General features: G+C 37.5%; 2 long non-coding RNA genes across 21 annotated transcripts in view; one reads left to right on the plus strand and one right to left on the minus strand.

The window, feature by feature from the left end:
• LOC149990556 (uncharacterized) overlaps positions 1-2,790 on the plus strand; it is an 89,316-nt gene extending 86,526 nt beyond the window's left edge. The window contains exons 4-6 of one of the 2 annotated variants that reach the window (XR_016508684.1): positions 1,184-1,255; positions 1,864-1,985; positions 2,320-2,790. This is a non-coding gene — a long non-coding RNA (uncharacterized LOC149990556). The remainder of the gene's footprint in view (positions 1-1,183; positions 1,256-1,863; positions 1,986-2,319) is intronic. The other variant, XR_016508685.1, reaches the window with a different exon arrangement.
• LOC149990560 (uncharacterized) overlaps positions 1-13,670 on the minus strand; it is a 66,142-nt gene that overhangs the window by 12,804 nt on the left and 39,668 nt on the right. For 17 of the 19 annotated variants that reach the window (XR_016508670.1, XR_016508663.1, XR_016508668.1 and 14 more), the window contains one exon: positions 4,279-4,369. The exons of 1 other annotated variant lie outside the window; for it this stretch is intronic. This is a non-coding gene — a long non-coding RNA (uncharacterized LOC149990560). Of the gene's footprint in view, positions 1-4,278; positions 4,370-5,219; positions 5,523-13,670 lie in introns of those variants that run through there. One more of the 19 variants, XR_016508682.1, reaches the window with a different exon arrangement.

Consider the following 13,670-nt stretch of genomic DNA (forward strand, 5'->3'; position numbering starts at 1 on the left):
ACACTGCTTTTACCCCCTGTGAGAGGAACTCTAGCTGAGGAGTTTCCTCTTGGCACTGAGTAATGCCGGCTTGGGGGTTAGGATGATGCAGGCAAAATGAAACTGTCTTCCTTTTTCTCTTTTTTGCAGTTATTCTCAAGGTTTTTGATCCACGGTGTTGCTGGTTTCTTAAGTGGAGCCTAGAGTTCTCCCAGAACTGTGTTTGTTAAAGGATATGTGTCTAATTGTTGATATTTGTGGGGGAAATATAGGCTAGGGTTTCCTCTCTTGTCAATTTAGAATGTCACTCAGATCCTCTTAGCTTTTATTTATGAAAATATTTCGTCTTTAATTTTGAAAAATAATTTTGTTAGTTGTAAGAGTTTTGGTTGTTTTTTTCTTTCTGTACTTTTACTATGCTATGCCAGTGCCTTCTTGCCTTTATTGTTTCTGATGAGAAGTCATTTACTTTTGATTGCTTTCAATATTTTTGCTTAGTCTTGGTTTTTAGCATTTTTACTATGATATGTCAGTGTAGATCTCTATGTATTTATTTGAAGTTTTTCAAGATTCTTAGATAGGAACAATGTTTTTCATCAAATTTGCGACATTTTATCTATGTGTCTTCACATTATGTTTTTCTGCTCTTTTCAGTTTCTTGCCTCCTGACAACACATTGGTATGCTTAAAGTTTCCCCACATTTCCATGAGCCTCATTTTTTTTGTTTTATTTTCTCTTTGTTCTGTGCATAAGCTTTTATTGGCCTTTCTTTGAGTTTATGGATACTTTCTTCTGCCACTTGAAAGCTACTGTTGAACCTGCTAAAGAATTTTTTATCTCAGTTATTTACTTTTAAAGTACTAAATTTCCATTTGGTTATTTTAAAACAATTTCTGTATTTTTAATGATATTTTCTATTTGATGAGACATTGTCTTTATAACTTTATTTCTTTAAGCATAGTTTCCTTTAGTTATTTGATCTAAAAATTTTTGAAATCTGTTAAAAATGACATCTGGTCCCTCTCATAGGCAGTTTTTGTTACTTTGTTTCCTGTTTATGGATCACACTTTCGTTTCTTTGGATATCTCATAATTTTTTTGTTGAAAACTAGACATTTTATGTAATGTGTTCAACACTAGGTTACAAACTCTATCCCTCTACAACACTTGTTTTTATGAATGTTTTCTTTGTTGTGTGTCTAGGATGTTTTAATGAAGACTATTACATCATAGTATGAAGCTTTTAATATTGCTCTTCAGAGGATGAAGACTTAGGTATGTACATAGTCACCTTGGGAGCACAGAGATTTTAGCAGTGCTCTCTTTAACTGTCTCTGAACTCCTTTTTAAGCAGTTGCTTCATATATTATTATGTTTTACCTATTAGGCTCCATTAATTACCAGCTACCTTCTATAATATTTTTCAACAATGTTCTGACATATAAATTGCTCAACGGTTTGATCCAATTAAATTTGTAAACATAGTTTTTGAGGCTAGCCTTCGTGGTTTGTTCAACTCCCAAGATGGCTTTTATTAGTTTTATCTTTCCCTGGTTCTTTCTGGTGAACTAGCAGGCCTTTTGCTCTTAGTTGACAGAAATTAATGATTTGAAGAGTGCCCTTAGACTTGAACTTTCCCCACTCTGTTTCAAATAGTCACTTTCTTTGGGTAGAGCTTTAGAGCTTACTTTTCTTATGGATTGCTTCTACCCTTGAAAAATTACTATGGGTACTAGGTGGAGTGGTGGTCGCTTGACTTCTATGCTTTTTCTCTCCTGGTATGGAACTACTGCGCCATGAGAAAACTGGGGCAAGGGGGAGAAGTCAGAGTTCCGTACTCTAGGCCCACCACATCTGGAGTAGAACCTCCATCATATTAATAGGAACTGGGTGAAAAAAAGGAATACTTGGACTCTTGGCTGGACTCACAAGGAATTTACTCTTTTCAAGTTGGAATTGGAGAGCACAAGAAATGCTGGCAGTCTGCCAGTCCAGCCTAGATATGGTAAGCATTGATTACTTCACAAAAAGTTACTTATAATGGATCATTAATCTAAATGTAAAATACAAGGCTATAAAATGCATAGAAGATAACATAGAAAAAAATCTAGATGACCTTGGGTTTGACAGTGGCTTTTTATTTTTTATTTTTTGGCACTTCTTAAAATTAAATTTATTGGGGTGAATTTAGTTAATAAAATGATATAGGTTTCAAGTATACAATTCCATGATATATTATCTGTATATTGCATTGTGTGTTTACCGCCCACTCAAATCTCCTTTTGTGACTGTATATTTGACCCCCTTTATCCTTTACTACCTCCACCCTCTTCCTTCAGGAGACCACCATACTATTGTCTGTGTCTATGAATGTTTCTTTGTGACAATGGTTGTTTAGATACAACACGAAAGGCATGATCCATAAGAGAAAGAAGTGATACATTGGACTTCATTAAAATTTAAAATGTCTGTTCTGCAGAAGACACTGTCAAGAGAACGAGAAGACAAGCCACAGACTAGGATAAAATATTTGCAGAAAAATCTACTCAGTAAAGGACTGTTGTCAAAAATATACAAAGAACTCAAAACTCAACAATAAGAAAATGAGCCTGATATTAAAATGGGCAAGAATCTGAACAGATAGCTCACCACAGGAGGTACACATATGGGAAATAAGCATATGAAACGATGTTCAAACTCATATGTCATGAAGAAGTTGCAGATTAAAACAAAAATGAGTGCTGGCCTGTGAACTAAAGGGTCGCAGTTTGATTCCCAGTCAGGGCACGTGCCTGGGTTGATGGCCAGGTCCTCAGGGGCGTATGAGAGGCAGCCACACATTGATGTTTCTCTCCCTCTCTTTCTCCCTCCATTCCCCTCTCTCTAAAAATAAATAAGTAAAATCTTTTTAAAAATAAAATAAAACAACATGAAACACCACTACTCAACTGTTAAGAGTGGTTAAAATCCTAAATATTAACAATACTAGATGTTAAAGAGGAACTTCTATTCATTGCTGGTGGAAATGTAAAATCGTAGTTACTTTGGAAGAGTTTGGCAGTTCCTTACAAAAGTAAACATGGACTTACCATACCATCCAGCAGTCACACTTCTAGGTATTTATCCAAATGAGTGAAAACATGATTACACAAAAACCTACACATGAATGCTTATAACAGCTGTATCTATACTTGCCAAAATTTTGAGGCAACCAAAGACTCCTTTAATAGGTGAATGGATAAATTGTAGTTCATCCATAAAATGAAACATTATTCAGGGGTAAAAAGAAATGAGCTATTAAGCCATGAAAAGAAAGGGAGAATTTAAACTCATATTGCTAAGTGAAAGAAGCCAACCTGTTAGTTTATTTTATGAGTAAGAATATAATTTATCTTGGTTAATATTTCATGAGCAATTGCAAGAAATATAAATTCTGCTGTTGGGAATAGTGTTTTGCAAATCTCAGTTATGACAAGTTGATTTTAGTGTTATTTAGATCTATTATTAACTTTCTAGCTAATTGTTCTATTATATTTGAAAGCTTCAAATATAATCTTGGATTTATCTAAGTCTTCTTGCTATTCTGTCCATTTTTGCTTCAGGTATTGTTATGTCTTCTTGGCAAATTCCCCTCTTTATTATTATGTAATGTTCCTCTTTATTCTGACAGTATTCCTTCTTCTGAAGTCTACTTTGTTATAATCATATAGCCATCTCAACTTTCTTTTGATTAATGTTTGCATTAAATAATTTATCTGTGTATTTGTATTTAAAATTAGTTTCTGGAAAAAAGAATATAGTTGGATCTCAAGAAAGATTGGAATAACTAATTTAGCTTTCTATTTTTTTTTCTCTTTTTCCCAGTCCTTTCTTGTTTAAAAGTATATTTTATTGATTATGCTATTACAGTTTTCCCGATTTTTTCCCTCCAGCAGTACTCCCCTTAGTTCATGTCCATGGGTCATTCATGTAAGTTCTTTGGCTTCTCCATTTATTTTACTGTTCTTAAAGTCCCCCTTTCTATTTTGCACCTATCAATTATGCTTCTTGATCCCTGCACCTTTTCCCCCCCTTCTCTCCCTTCCCCCTCCCCGCTGATAACCCTCCATGTGATCTCCATATCTATAGTTCTGTTCCTGTTCTAGTTGTTTGCTTAGTTTTTTTTAGATTCATTTGTTGATAGTTGTGATTTTGTTGTCATTTTAATGTTCATAGTTTTGATCTTCTTTTTCTTAAATAAGTCCCTTTAACATTTCATATCATAATGGCCTAGTAATGATGAATTCCTTTAGCTTTACCTTGTCTGGGAAGCACTTCTTCTGCCCTTCCATTCTAAATGATAGCTTTGCTGGATGGAGTAATCTTGGTTGTAGGTCCTTGCTTTTCTTTCTTTAAAAAAAAAAAAAGTTTATTTTTTAGAGAGAGGGGAATGGAGGGAGAAAGAAGGAGAGAAATAGCAATGTGTGGTTGCCTCTTGCGCACCCCAAATGGAGGACTTGGCCTGCAACCCAGGCATGTGCCCTGACTGGGAATCGAACCAGTAACCCTTTGCTTTGCAGGCGGATGCCCAATCCACTGAGCCACATACCCCAGGGTGGTCCTTGCTTTTCATTACTTTGAATACTTCTTGCCAGTCCCTTGTAGCCTGCAAAGTTTCTTTTGAGAAATCAGCTGACAATCTTATGGGGGCTACCTTATACATAAATAACTGCTTTTAAGATTCTCTTTGTCTTTAAACTTTGACATTTTAATTCTGATGTGTCTTGGGGTAGGCCTCTTTGGGACCCTCAGCTCTTCCTGGATTTGTATGTCTATGGAATAATTTTTAAAAAGAATTACAAGGTTTTTTTTACACTAAAAATAAAAAATAATGTTGAAGTTAATGAAAATGAAATAAATGGAGAAACATCCTGTGTTAATGGACTGGAAGAATTAATAGTTAACATGGCAATACTCCACAAAGTGATCCACAAATCAAATGTGGTATTATCAAAATTCCAGATCATATTATAGCAATTGACATAGTGATCCTAAAATTCATATGGAAATACAAAGGCCACAGGTTAGTGAAAATAATCATGAAAAAGAAACAAGTTGTAAGATTCATACGTCCTGATTTCAAAATTTACTATAAAGCTATAATAATAAAGACTGTGTGGTTAGCATAAGGATATAGAGAAAAGTTATATAGAATTTAAAGTCCAAAAGTATATCTTTGCATTTAGAATCAAGGATTTTCTAATTTTTAAAGATTTTATTTACTTATCTTAGATGGGAAGGGAGGGTGAGAGAGGGAGAGAAACATCAACGTCAGAAACATCAATTGGTTGCCTCTTCCACATCCCCAGCCAGGGACCTGGCCTGCAACCCTGGCATGTGTCCTGACTGGGAATTGAACCGGTGACCTTTCAGTTTTGGGGACAACACTCAACCCAATGAGCCACATCAGTAAGGGCAGAATCAAGGAATTTTCAATAAAAATGTCCAAATAATTCAATAGGAAGTAGTCTTTTCAACAAATGGTGCTGGAAGAACTGGATATCTACATTCAAAAAAAATAAAGTTGGATCTTAATGTTCATACCATATGCAAAAGTAAGTGCCAAATGGATAAGACTTCAATGTAAAAGCTATAATTAAGTTAGGTAATGGTTTCTTTGTTATGATACCAAAATCAAAAGTGACAAAATAAAAAATAGATAAATTGGATTTCATCAATTATTAAAAACTTCTAGGGAGCAAATAATATAAGCAAGAAAAACACATGCAATAGGAGAAAATATTTGCAAATCACATATCCAATAAGGGTCTATTTTCCAGTTATAAGAGTATAAAGAACTCTCACAACAAAATGACAGACATATGACCCAATCATCATGAACAAAGGATTTGAATACACATTTTTCCAAAGAAATACAAATGGCCAATAAGCATGTGAAAAGTTGCTCAACACAGAAAAACCAGTCAAAACCACAATGAGATACTTCACATCTACTAGCATGGCGATTATAAAATACAGAAAATAAGTGAGAATGGGGATAAAATGTAATCCTCTTGCATTGCTGGTGAGAACGTAAAATGGGACAGGTACTTCAGTAAAGCTTGTCAATTACTCAAAATGTTAAAGTTTCCATATTACAAAGCAATTACAATGCTAAATGTATATCCAAGGAAATAAAAACATGTCTTCATAAAAACTTGTATACCAATGTTTATAACAACATTATTCATAATAGACGAAAGGTAAAAGCCCGGATCTCCTTCAACTGATAAATGGATAAAAATGAGGTTAATTCATAAAGTAGAATATCATTCAGCCATAAAAAAGAATGAAGTACTAATACATACTATAACACAGACAAATCACCAAAAACACACTAAGAAAAGACGCTAGACATACTAAATATATTTGAGTCACCTTGGCAACTATGGTTTAGATGAATACTGTTCAAGAAATAATGACAGCAAGATGGATGCAATGACTGCTCATCAAGATAAAGTTCTGGGATACATTTTTAAAATTAACTTTGGCAGTATAACAAATCATGGACCTGTGGTTTCCTAATATGGCAAGTAACAGTACTTCAAAAACAAAAGAGCAAACTAAAAGTGAGATGCAGCTCAAATGTAGAGAACACCAGCAAAATTAAACAACCACTCATCACTGCATGATAGATATGGATGCTGGATAATAAAAGTATAAATAGAAAAATAGGACACAACTATACTAATAGTATTACATTGACACATATCCATGTCAGCTTAACATAGGGAATGTGCTTACTGGGCAACGTTACACGTAACAAAAAAAGCTAAAATTACTGCAACAGAAGTATGATAAAAATATATGAAATATACTTGGAAATTTTGGAATAGTATGTTAAGCTTTTAGGCATTTTTCATATACAGAGTAATGTACTCTCATGACATCAACTGGTATTAGGAGAAACACACGATCTTTGGTACCAGATACAAATAAATCATCTGTATATTCTTACTTTGCTAGTGAAATTTTAACACTGATACTGTTGCAGAACCCCAGCCTATGCTGTTCTGGAACAGCTGCGGGGTCCGACTGCCCGCTGCCAAGAAGCGTGACTCCCAATACAAGAGTTTGGTGAAAAAGGTAAGGGGTTTTTATTTAAAGGTCTTACAGACTCAGAATAATGGCGGCTTTCTGCCGTTGAGTCCCACTCCCTTCAAAACACCCAAAACCACATAGTCCTGCCTCCGAGCCCTGCCAAACCAGTCCGGTTTCAGAGTAAGTCATTCCGAGGCACTGTCTTTCAGAAAAGCAGACGTCTGCGGCTCATCATTCTAGGTCACAGTTCAGCATTCCAGGCATCTCCCACTAATCTGTGCTGGGTTCTGCAGGGCCCACAATTCCAGCTTCATCAGCCATGCTGCTGTGTTCTCCAGGAAGGTTTCCCAGTGGGTCCCCTTTTTCTTACTCCAGCTGTTACTCCAAAACCACGTGGCATCTCCTTTCTTACCAGACCTCATGGTGGGTGGGGTGGGGGTGGAGTAGTGGGGTGGGGGTGGCGGGGCTTCTACATTCTTTCAAACAGCGTGCCTCCCCTCATCACTCCCTCTCTCAGGGCTGGCCACTCTTAATTTTTAAATGCTGACCCGGAGCTTCCTACCTGACCTCCTACTTGGCACTGTATGTGCTGCAGACCTTTTCCCCGGGTGGCAGCACAGCTTCCCTTCAGGAAAGGCACAGCTATCAGCTTGTCATTGTTATGAAAAGTATCTTAAGCTGCATCATCCGCTTCTCCCCTACCCCCATTCCCCAAGCATGGGCTGTGTACCCCCACTTCAGTACTGATAAGCCAGAATGAAGCTACGAGGTAGGGTTTTCAAAGTAAGCAAATTGTACATCGGGACTACACTGCACTACACACAAACACCAATGTCAAACTTTATGAGCCAGAACCTGTAATTTCACAAAATCAAGAAGTGAAACAAGCACGCTTGAAATTCTTTGAATGGCTCTGGCCCGCGTGGCCCAGTTTGTTGGGAGCGTCGTCCTGCAACTGAAGGTTTGTAAGTTTGATTCCTGGTCAAGGCACATGCCTAGGTTGTGGGTTGGATCCTGGGTCCAGGTGCAGACGATCCTTGGTCCGAGCGTATACAGGAGGCAACCAATCGATGTTTCTCTCTGACATTGGTGTTTCTCTCTCTCTCTGAAAGCAATGATAACGTGTCCATGGGTGAGGTTAACAAAAATTCCTCGAATGTATTGTTGGCTCACTGGCAGGGTTATCAGGTTAGCATGTTAATACTCTATCAGAATCAAAATGTGAAGGAAGCAATGCAACATTGTCCCAAAAAGGCAATACTTTGTGGACTAATGTGTCCATAAGGTAGCAACAAACCTTGAAATACCTTCTGACAGTGAAAGACACAAAAATCCTCAGAAATTTGGTGGTTGACATCCAAGCTTGCAGGAAAATAGCCACCGTGACATACATAATAATTACACTGATGTGCTTTAAAAATGCCGCTCACCTCAGTGAATATGGAGATAAAATTTACAACATTAGAAGTGAATAAAGAGCTTATATCAAGACTAGAATATTTTTGTCTCTTTAGGACTCTCAGAATGTAACGTTGATAGACGTTTCCTATGACCAAATTTCTGATGGGAGGAGAAAGGCTAACATATCCAAAGGGTGTTGTATTTTGGGGTAAATTGAATAATGCTGGCTTTCCAAGGTTTCCTTTCTGTCCCTGAAACTATGACAGATCTGGATGAAGTTCTCTTGGAGTTTTAAGAGTGAAACCCCCACTCTTGTGTAGGACCTATGTAACTGGCAAGACTGCTGTTTTACATATCACATAACGAAAGTGAGCTGTTGACAAGAAAATCACATTACTAATAATTTATACCTAAAACTACAATAGCTGAGAATCACAGTGCCCTCAAGAACCCTGCGATATTATTGTCTTATCATCACTGGAGCATAAAATTGACAGTAATAATCCCTGAAGGGAAATAGGCAACCAATCCCACTAATTCAAACTGTGGACAATTGAGTACTAGTGAATTTCCACAATCACTCCCTATTGTCCATGGATTGTGCACAAAATTCACAGTTACAGTGTAAACGGATGAGTAAGACACCGAAGGTACCGGTAAATAGCCTTCCTTGTTTATACCTTTAAGAAACAAGAAAAACCCCAATTACCAGGCCTGAAAATCCTGCGTACTCATTGGAATTACTTAAGTGCCTAATAATAAAAGATGCTCAACAATCTCACATTATGTTAGTGATTCAGAATGGAAGGATCAGATGGTACTGTTACTGGAAAATTGGGGAGTATAGCTGGTATGTAGTTCCTTGTTAAGGGGCGCCATCACGTGGTCAAATTAGGCACTACACAATTTAGTGTCCACAAGGTGGTGCCAAATCCCTACCAAAATCGATATTTCTGATTATGTAGCAGAGGTATTAAACTGCACTGCTGATGGGACTAGTTTCCTACACTCACGTGAACTTCAAACCCTCTACATTCCCAGAGGGCAATGATGTATGTACCAACTGGGTAGCATAACATTCTGAACTAGCTCCAATGTGTCCGCAGTTCACTGACAAATCTGGAAAGGCCTGATGCATTACAACCTGTCAAAATGCCACGCCTTTACCATAGATTTAATAGGCAGTGGAACTAATAATAAAACAATGGCCAAAACACAATGTTGGAGCTAATAGAATGAGGCACATACTTATGACTAAGTTTACCCATATATACTTTGGCCCGTCACAGTTCCTTAGGTTCAAAAATTAGAGTGCCAGCCCATCACTTGCTAAACAGCAAGGCAATGTGGACAAATTTAGTACAAAAGCACCAAATAATTACATAACTCTGAAACAGTGCCAAATTTAAAATTTAGAGATATGCCAGGGTACAAATTCCTGTCAGTACAGGGACAGAGACGTGTACAAAACATTACTCCGTGAAATGCCTTTATTACTCTTTATTACTTAAGTGCTGGTTCCCAATGCCGCTAGTGCACTATTAGGAGGAATTTTCTTCAAAGTATCTAATAACTTTATAAAGGATGATGCTATGAGGACAAATTATTATATAAGATCCATGGTAACGGGCCTTTATGTCCAGACACACCATCAAATTTCATGACTTGTGGAAGCTATGCTGGGCAGTGGGACCTCGTTAATGTGGCCAGAAACTCAGATGAAAATGACTCCTCCCAAAAGCACATAGCTTCCTCAGGATATGGAAGCCATATTGTATTGGCAGAGAATCGAAAGATCCTAGTGAAACTCAAATGGAAAATGCCCTGAGAAGTTGGCAGGTGATGACACCTCTAAAGGGGCAAGACACAGTGAACAATTAGGGGCTGCCACAGATTTGTGCTGTTACTTGTAAGCCTCTAGGCTGTGCCAATAAATAAATGGTAAGTGATTGAAGTCACAGGGTATAACATTAATAGCATGACAATGTAAAGACTTAAATATGAAAAAGTGTAGCTATCCAGGTTTGCAGTATTATAAAGCACCCAATTAATTACAAGGCCAAATTTCCCACAGAAAATTTATATCCAATAGCATTATTGCCCTACAAATTTCAACTAATGGTTTACTATTTCAAAAAAATGGGTGCCAACCCTGTAATTTTGTTGGGCAACTTGATTGCATTGCCTATTTACACAGCATGGATATGGCCCAACTAGTAATAGATGGATTTACAAGTGAAATTAAACACTGCACCTAAAAATATGGTGACTGGTACATCACTATGTAAGTATGTATGTATGAATAGATAGTTCTTAGAATCAACGGCCCGTAAATAAGCAGCAACATTCTACTAAAATTTGACTAGGTCTAAACTTTAGAACAGAAGGTGCTGAACCAGATTTTCAAAGCTTTCCTCTCTTGACTGATTTTGATATTTGGTTGATGGTGAGATGTGAACCACAAATTGCAAAGGAAGCTTTTGGGGCACTTTATACAACTAGGCACAGTAAGCACGACTCATCCAAAGGACAGATAACTCAGTATAAAATACTGAATACAAGATGCACTGGCCATCCTGGCTGGCAGTAAACAATGATTACCTTTATCAATGTTTGAGAACATCACAAAGCTCTTTGGGATAAGTGTGCCACAGAGAAAAAGCACTAGGCTCATTCCTCTTCCTGCTGAAAGCAGCCTTTGTTCTCTTCCTATAAAACCCATTCTGAATTATTCTTGAGGTCAATGCCTGCGACCATCCTCCTGGTTAAAAATGATCTCACTACATCCTTTACCAATGCTCTGGTCCTAACATAAGATATGGGATTTCTTAAATTGTTTATTTTGGGGTCTCATCTAAGACCTCCCAACTCTAGCGTATACACTTCACTACTGCATTTAGTTAAAAGGACATGGACAACAGTGTGGGTATTGACTATGGGAGTGGGGTGAGCTGGGTGGAGGGGGGCACAGGAGAATAAATTGGGATGACTATAATAGCATAAACAATTTCATATATATGAAATATATATGTGTATATATATGAAATATATGTGTGTGTATACATATATATATATATATATATATATAGAGAGAGAGAGAGAGAGAGAGAGAGAGAGAGAGAGGGAAGGTAACTTACTGGGTAGTTTTAGTTGATACTGGAACTATGTTCACCTAATACAGGGAGCCAGTATTCTTCAAAGATGAGAATGCCTCTTTAAACTTTGGGCCGAAATGCCTTTGGCTTAGCTGTACTTTCACTGGCTTCTGCTTATAGGGACTAGAAGGCTGTCCAGACAGATACCACCATTAATTGAAATTTGTAGGGCAATAATGTTATTGGATATAAATTTTCTGTGGGAAATTTGGCCCTGTAATTAATTGGGAGCTTTATAATACTGCAAACCTGGATAGCTACACTTTTTCATATTTAAGTCTTTACATTGTCATGCTATTAATGTTATACCCTGTGACTTCAATCACCTGCCATTTATTTATTGGCACAGCCTAGAGGCTTACAAGTAACAGCACAAATCTGTGGCAGTCCCTAATTGTCCACTGTGTCTTGCCCCTTTAGAGGTGTCATCACCTGCCAATTTCTCAGGGCATTTTCCATTTGAGTTTCACTAGGATCCTTTGATTCTCTGCCAATACAATATGGCTTCCATATCCTGAGGAAGCTATGTGCTTTTGGGAGGAGTCATTTTCATCTGAGTTTCTGGCCACATTAACGAGGTCCCACTGCCCAGCATAGCTTCCACAAGTCATGAAATTTGATGGTGTGTCTGGACATAAAGGCCCGTTACCATGGATCTTATATAATAATTTGTCCTCATAGCATCATCCTTTATAAAGTTATTAGATACTTTGAAGAAAATTCCCCCTAATAGTGCACTAGCGGCATTGGGAACCAGCACTTAAGTAATAAAGAGTAATAAAGGCATTTCACGGAGTAATGTTTTGTACACGTCTCTGTCCCCGTACTGACAGGAGTTTGTATCCTGGCATATCTCTAAATTTTAAATTTGGCACTGTTTCAGAGTTATGTAATTATTTGGTGCTTTTGTACTAAATTTGTCCACATTGCCTTGCTGTTTAGCAAGTGATGGGCTGGCACTCTAATTTTTGAACCTAAGGAACTGTGACGGGCCAAAGTATATATGGGTAAACTTAGTCATAAATATGTGCCTCATTCTATTAGCTCCAACATTGTGTTTTGGCCATTGTTTTATCATTAGTTCCACTGCCTATTAAATCTGTGGTAAAGGTGTGGCATTTTGACAGGTTGTAATGCATCAGGCCTTTCCAGATTTGTCAGTGAACTGCGGACACATTGGAGCTAGTTCAGAATGTTATGCTACCCAGTTGGTACAAACATCATTGCCCTCTGGGAATGTAGAGGGTTTGAAGTTCACGTGAGTGTAGGAAACTAGTCCCATCAGCAGTGCAGTTTAATACCTCTGCTACATAATCAGAAATATCGATTTTGGTAGGGATTTGGCACCACCTTGTGGACACTAAATTGTGTAGTGCCTAATTTGACCACGTGATGGCGCCCTTTAACAAGGAACTACATACCAGCTATACTCCCCAATTTTCCAGTAACAGTACCATCTGATCCTTCCATTCTGAATCACTAACATACTGTGAGATTGTTGAGCATCTTTTATTATTAGGCACTTAAGTAATTCCAATGAGTACGCAGGATTTTCAGGACTGGTAATTGGGGTTTTTCTTGTTTCTTAAAGGTATAAACAAGGAAGGCTATTTACCGGAACCTTCGGTGTCTTACTCATCCGTTTACACTGTAACTGTGAATTTTGTGCACAATCCATGGACAATAGGGAGTGATTGTGGAAATTCACTAGTACTCAATTGTCCACAGTTTGAATTAGTGGGATTGGTTGCCTATTTCCCTTCAGGGATTATTACTGTCAATTTTATGCTCCAGTGATGATAAGACAATAATATCGCAGGGTTCTTGAGGGCACTGTGATTCTCAGCTATTGTAGTTTTAGGTATAAATTATTAGTAGTGTGATTTTCTTGTCAACAGCTCACTTTCGTTATGTGATATGTAAAACAGCAGTCTTGCCAGTTACATAGGTCCTACACAAGAGTGGGGGTTTCACTCTTAAAACTCCAAGAGAACTTCACCCAGATCTGTCATAGTTTCAGGGACAGAAAGGAAACCTTGGAAAGCCAGCATTAT

This window comes from Furipterus horrens, unplaced genomic scaffold (genome assembly GCF_987537825.1).
Source record: "Furipterus horrens unplaced genomic scaffold, mFurHor1.1.pri manual_scaffold_17, whole genome shotgun sequence".
NCBI lineage: Eukaryota > Metazoa > Chordata > Mammalia > Chiroptera > Furipteridae > Furipterus > Furipterus horrens.